Source organism: Cornus florida, unplaced genomic scaffold, assembly GCF_030987335.1.
Source record: "Cornus florida cultivar Cherokee Brave unplaced genomic scaffold, ASM3098733v1 CherokeeBrave_3.0.0_Hap2_Chr03, whole genome shotgun sequence".
Lineage (NCBI taxonomy): Eukaryota > Viridiplantae > Streptophyta > Magnoliopsida > Cornales > Cornaceae > Cornus > Cornus florida.
This window is the reverse complement of record NW_026775573.1, coordinates 98,936,307-98,942,855: the sequence shown is the minus strand read 5'-3', so window position 1 is coordinate 98,942,855 and position 6,549 is coordinate 98,936,307.

The following is a 6,549-nucleotide window of genomic DNA, read 5'->3' as shown; positions in this document are numbered from 1 at the left end:
TAACGTCCCGAAGAGTGCTTTAATGAGTAAAGATTGAATCATCGAATGAAATTACCTCAATCAAGGTAGCTATTACTTCACTAGACCTTTTTAATTTATAAAGATTGACGTTTTGAAAAGAAATGAGTGTTTCGAGTTAAAGTTATTCAAGTTCCCTTTGACGTCACGAAGAGTGTTTTAATGAGTAAAGATTGAATCTTTGAATGAAATTACCTCAATCAAGGTACCTATTCTGTCACTAAACCTTTTTAATGTATAAAGATTGAATCTTTGAAAGAACATGAGAGTTTTGAGTTCAACTTATTCGAGTTACCTATGAAGTTGCGAAGAGTGTTTTAATGACTAAAGATTGAATCTTTGAATGAAAATACCTCAATCAAGGTACTTATTTTGTTAGTAGACCTTTTTAATGTATAAAGACTGTATCTTTGAAAGAAAATGAGAGTTTTGAGTTAAACTTATTCACGTTCCATGTAACGTCCCAAAGAGTGTTTTAATGAGTAAGCATTGAATCTTTGAATGTAATTACCTCAATCAAGGTAGCTATTATGTCACTAGACCTTTTTAATGTACAAAGATTGAATCTTGGAAAGAAAGTGAGAGTTTTGAGTTTAACTTATTCGAGTTACCTATGAAGTCGCGAAGAGTGTTTTAATGAATAAAGATTGAATCTTTGAATGAAAACACCTCAATAAAGGTACCTATTATGTTACTAGACCTTTTTAATGTCTAAAGATTGAATCTTTGGAATAAAATGATAGTTCTGAGTTCAACTTATTCGATTTACCTATGAAGTCATGAACAGTGTTTTAATGACTAAATAATGAATCTTCGAATGAAAATACCTTAGTAAAGGTACCTATTATGTTACAAGACCTTTTTAATGTATAAAGATTGAATCTTGGAAAGAAAATGACGGTTTTGAGTTAAACTTATTCGAGTTCCCTATGACATCCCGAAGAGTATTTCAACGAGTAAAGATTGAATCTTTGATTGAAATTACTTGAATCAAGGGACTTATTTTTGTCCCTGGACCTTTTATATATAAAGATTGAATCTTTAAAAAGAAATGAGCGTTATGAGTTAAACCTATCCGTGTTCCCTATGACGTCCCGAATAGTGTTTTAACGCGTAAGGAATGAATCTATGTATGAAATTACCTCAATAGAGGTACTTATTACGTCACTAGACCTTTTTAATGTATAAAGGTTTAATCTTTGAAAGAGAATGAGAGTGTTGAGTTAAACATATTCGAGTTCCCTGCGACGTCTCGAAGAGTGTTTTAAAGAGTAAATATTGAATCTTTGAATGAAATTACCTCAATCAAGGTACCTATTATGTCACTAGACCTTTTTAATGTATAAAGATTGAATATTTGTAAAGAACTACGAGTTTTGAGTTAAAGTTATTTGAGTTCCCTTTGACGTCACGAAGCGTTTTTTAATGAGTTAAGATTGAATCTTTGAACGAAATTATCTCAATCAATGTACCTATTATGTCAGTAGACCTTTTTACTGTATAAAGATGGAATCTTTAAAAAAAATGAGAGTATTGAGTTTAACTTATTCGAGTTACCTATGAAGTCGCGAAGAGTGTTTTAATGACCAAAGATTGAATCTTCAAATGAAAATTCCTCAATACAGGAACCTATTATGTTACTAGATCTTTTTGATGTATAAAGATTGAGTTTTTGAAAGAAAATTAGAGTTTTGAGTTAAACTTATTCGAGTTCCTTTTGACATCCCGAAGAGTGTTTTAATGAATAAAGATTGAATCTTTGAATGAAATTACCTCAATCGAGGTACCTATTAAGTCAATAGAAATTTTTATTGTATAAAGATTAAATCTTTGAAGAGAAATGAGAGTTTTGAGTTAAAGTTATTCGAGGTCCCTTTGACGTCACGAACAGTGTTTTAATGAGTAAAGATTGAATTTTTGATTGAAATTACCTCAATCAAGGTACCCATTCTACCACTAGACCTTTGTAATGTATAAAGATTGAATCTTTGAAAGAAAATGAGTGTTTTGAGTTTAACTTATTCGAGTTACCTATGAAATCGCGAAGAGTGTTTTAATGACTGAAGATTGAATATTTGAATGAAAAATACCACAATAAATGTACCAATTATGTGACTAGACCTTTCCAATGTATAAAGATTGAATCTTTGAAAGAAAATGAGATTTTTGAGTTAAACTTATTCGAGTTCCCTGTAACGTCCCGAAGAGTGCTTTAATGAGTAAAGATTGAATCATTGAATGAAATTACCTCAATCAAGGTAGCTATTACATCACTAGACCTTTTTAATTTATAAAGATTGACGTTTTGAAAAGAAATGAGTGTTTCGAGTTAAAGTTATTCAAGTTCCCTTTGACGTCACGAAGAGTGTTTTAACGAGTAAAGATTGAATCTTTGAATGAAATTACCTCAATCAAGGTACCTATTCTGTCACTAAACCTTTTTAATGTATAAAGATTGAATCTTTGAAAGAACATGAGAGTTTTGAGTTCAACTTATTCGAGTTACCTATGAAGTTGCGAAGAGTGTTTTAATGACTAAAGATTGAATCTTTGAATGAAAATACCTCAATCAAGCTACTTATTTTGTTAGTAGACCTTTCTAATGTATAAAGACTGTATCTTTGAAAGAAAATGAGAGTTTTGAGTTAAACTTATTCACGTTCCCTGTAACGTCCCAAAGAGTGTTTTAATGAGTAAGTATTGAATCTTTGAATGTAATTACCTCAATCAAGGTAGCTATTATGTCACTAGACCTTTTTAATGTACAATGATTGAATCTTGGAAAGAAAGTGAGAGCTTTGAGTTTAACTTATTCGAGTTACCTATGAAGTCGCGAAAAGTGTTTTAATGAATAAAGATTGAATCTTTGAATGAAAACACCTCAATAAAGGTACCTATTATGTTACTAGACCTTTTTAATGTCTAAAGATTGAATCTTTGGAATAAAATGATAGTTCTGAGTTCAACTTATTCGATTTACCTATGAAGTCGTGAACTGTGTTTTAATGACTAAATAATGAATCTTTGAATGAAAATACCTTAGTAAAGGTACCTATTATGTTACAAGTCCTTTTTAATGTATAAAGATTGAATCTTGGAAAGAAAATGACTGTTTTGAGTTAAACTTATTCGAGTTCCCTATGACATCCCGAAGAGTATTTCAACGAGTAAAGATTGAATCTTTGATTGAAATTACTTGAATCAAGGGACTTATTTTTGTCCATGGACCTTTTATATATAAAGATTGAATCTTTAAAAAGAAATGAGCGTTATGAGTTAAACCTATCCGAGTTCCCTATGACGTCCCGAATAGTGTTTTAATGCGTAAGGACTGAATCTATGTATGAAATTACCTCAATAGAGGTACTTATTATGTCACTAGACCTTTTTAATGTATAAAGGTTTAATCTTTGAAAGAAAATGAGAGTTTTGAGTTAAACATATTCGAGTTCCCTGCGACGTCTCGAAGAGTGTTTTAAAGAGTAAATATTGAATCTTTGAATGAAATTACCTCAATCAAGGTACCTATTATGTCACTAGACCTTTTTAATGTATAAAGATTGAATATTTGTAAAGAACTACGAGTTTTGAGTTAAAGTTATTTGAGTTCCCTTTGACGTCACGAAGCGTGTTTTAATGAGTAAAGATTGAATCTTTGAACGAAATTATCTCAATCAATGTACCTATTATGTCAGTAGACCTTTTTAATGTATAAAGATGGAATCTTTGAAAAAAATGAGAGTATTGAGTTTAACTTATTCGAGTTATCTATGAAGTCGCGAAGAGTGTTTTAATGACCAAAGATTGAATCTTCAAATGAAAATTCCTCAATACAGGAACCTATTATGTTACTAGATCTTTTTGATGTATAAAGATTGAATCTTTGAAAGAAAATTAGAGTTTTGAGTTAAACTTATTCGAGTTCCTTTTGACATCCCGAAGAGTGTTTTAATGAATAAAGATTGAATCTTTGAATGAAATTACCTCAATCGAGGTACCTATTAAGTCACTAGAAATTTTTATTGTATAAAGATTGAATCTTTGAAAAGAAATGAGAGTTTTGAGTTAAAGTTATTCGAGTTCCCTTTGACGTCACGAAGAGTGTTTTAACGAGTAAAGATTGAATCTTTGAATGAAATTACCTCAATCAAGGTACCCATTCTACCACTAGACCTTTGTAATGTATAAAGATTGAATCTTTGAAAGAAAATGAGTGTTTTAAGTTTAACTTATTCGAGTTACCTATGAAATCGCGAAGAGTGTTTTAATGACTGAAGATGAAATCTTTGAATGAAAAATACCACAATAAAGGTACCAATTATGTTACTAGACCTTTCCAATGTATAAAGATTGAATCTTTGAAAGAAAATGAGATTTTTGAGTTAAACTTATTCGAGTTCCCTGTAACGTCCCGAAGAGTGCTTTAATGAGTAAAGATTGAATCATTGAATGAAATTACCTCAATCAAGGTAGCTATTACTTCACTAGACCTTTTTAATTTATAAAGATTGACGTTTTGAAAAGAAATGAGTGTTTCGAGTTAAAGTTATTCAAGTTTCCTTTGACGTCACGAAGAGTGTTTTATTGAGTAAAGATTGAATCTTTGAATGAAATTACCTCAATCAAGGTACCAATTCTGTCACTAAACCTTTTTAATGTATAAAGATTGAATCTTTGAAAGAACATGAGAGTTTTGAGTTCAACTTATTCGAGTTACCTATGAAGTTGCGAAGAGTGTTTTAATGACTAAAGATTGAATCTTTGAATGAAAATACCTCAATCAAGGTACTTATTTTGTTAGTAGACCTTTTTAATGTATAAAGACTGTATCTTTGAAAGAAAATGAGAGTTTTGTGTTAAACTTATTCACGTTCCCTGTAACGTCCCAAAGAGTGTTTTAACGAGTAAGTATTGAATCTTTGAATGTAATTACCTCAATCAAGGTAGCTATTATGTCACTAGACCTTTTTAATGTACAAAGATTGAATCTTGGAAAGAAAGTGAGAGTTTTGAGTTTAACTTATTCGAGTTACCTATGAAGTCGCGAAGAGTGTTTTAATGAATAAAGATTGAATCTTTGAAGGAAAACACCTCAATAAAGGTACCTATTATGTTACTAGACCTTTTTAATGTCTAAAGATTGAATCTTTGGAATAAAATGATAGTTCTGAGTTCAACTTATTCGATTTACCTATGAAGTCGTGAACAGTGTTTTAATGACTAAATAATGAATCTTGAAATGAAAATACCTTAGTAAAGGTACCTATTATTTTACAAGACCTTTTTAATGTATAAAGATTGAATCTTGGAAAGAAAATGACTGTTTTGAGTTAAACTTATTCGAGTTCCCTATGACATCCCGAAGAGTATTTCAACGAGTAAAGATTGAATCTTTGATTGAAATTACTTGAATCAAGGGACTTATTTTTGTCCCTGGACCTTTTATATATAAAGATTAAATCTTTAAAAAGAAATGAGCGTTATGAGTTAAACCTATCCGAGTTCCCTATGACGTCCCGAATAGTGTTTTAACGCGTAAGGACTGAATCTTTGTATGAAATTAGCTCAATAGAGGTACTTATTATGTCACTAGACCTTTTTAATGTATAAAGGTTTAATCTTTGAAAGAAAATGAGAGTTTTGAGTTAAACATATTCGAGTTCCGGGCGACGTCACGAAGAGTGTTTTAAAGAGTAAATATTGAATCTTTGAATGAAATTACCTCAATCAAGGTACCCATTCTACCACTAGACCTTTGTAATGTATAAAGATTGAATATTTGAAAGAAAATGAGTGTTTTGAGTTTAACTTATTCGAGTTACCTATGAAATCGCGAACAGTGTTTTAATGACTGAAGATTGAATCTTTGAATGAAAAATACCACAATAAAGGTACCAATTATGTTACTAGACCTTTCCAATGTATAAAGATTGAATCTTTGAAAGAAAATGAGATTTTTGAGTTAAACTTACTCGAGTTCCCTGTAACGTCCCGAAGAGTGCTTTAATGAGTAAAGATTGAATCATTGAATGAAATTACCTCAATCATGGTAGCTATTACATCACTAGACCTTTTTAATTTATAAAGATTGACGTTTTGAAAAGAAATGAGTGTTTCGAGTTAAAGTTATTCAAGTTCCCTTTGTCGTCACGAAGAGTGTTTTAATGAGTAAAGATTGAATCTTTGAATGAAATTACCTCAATCAAGGTACCTATTCTGTCACTAAACCTTTTTAATGTACAAAGATTGAATCTTTAAAAGAACATGAGAGTTTTGAGTTCAACTTATTCGAGTTACCTATGAAGTTGCGAAGAGTGTTTTAATGACTAAAGATTGAATCTTTGAATGAAAATACCTCAATAAAGGTACTTATTTTGTTAGTAGACCTTTTTAATGTATAAAGACTGTATCTTTGAAAGAAAATGAGAGTTTTGAGTTAAACTTATTCACGTTCCCTGTAACGTCCCAAAGAGTGTTTTAATGAGTAAGTATTGAATCTTTGAATGTAATTACCTCAATCAAGGTAGCTAT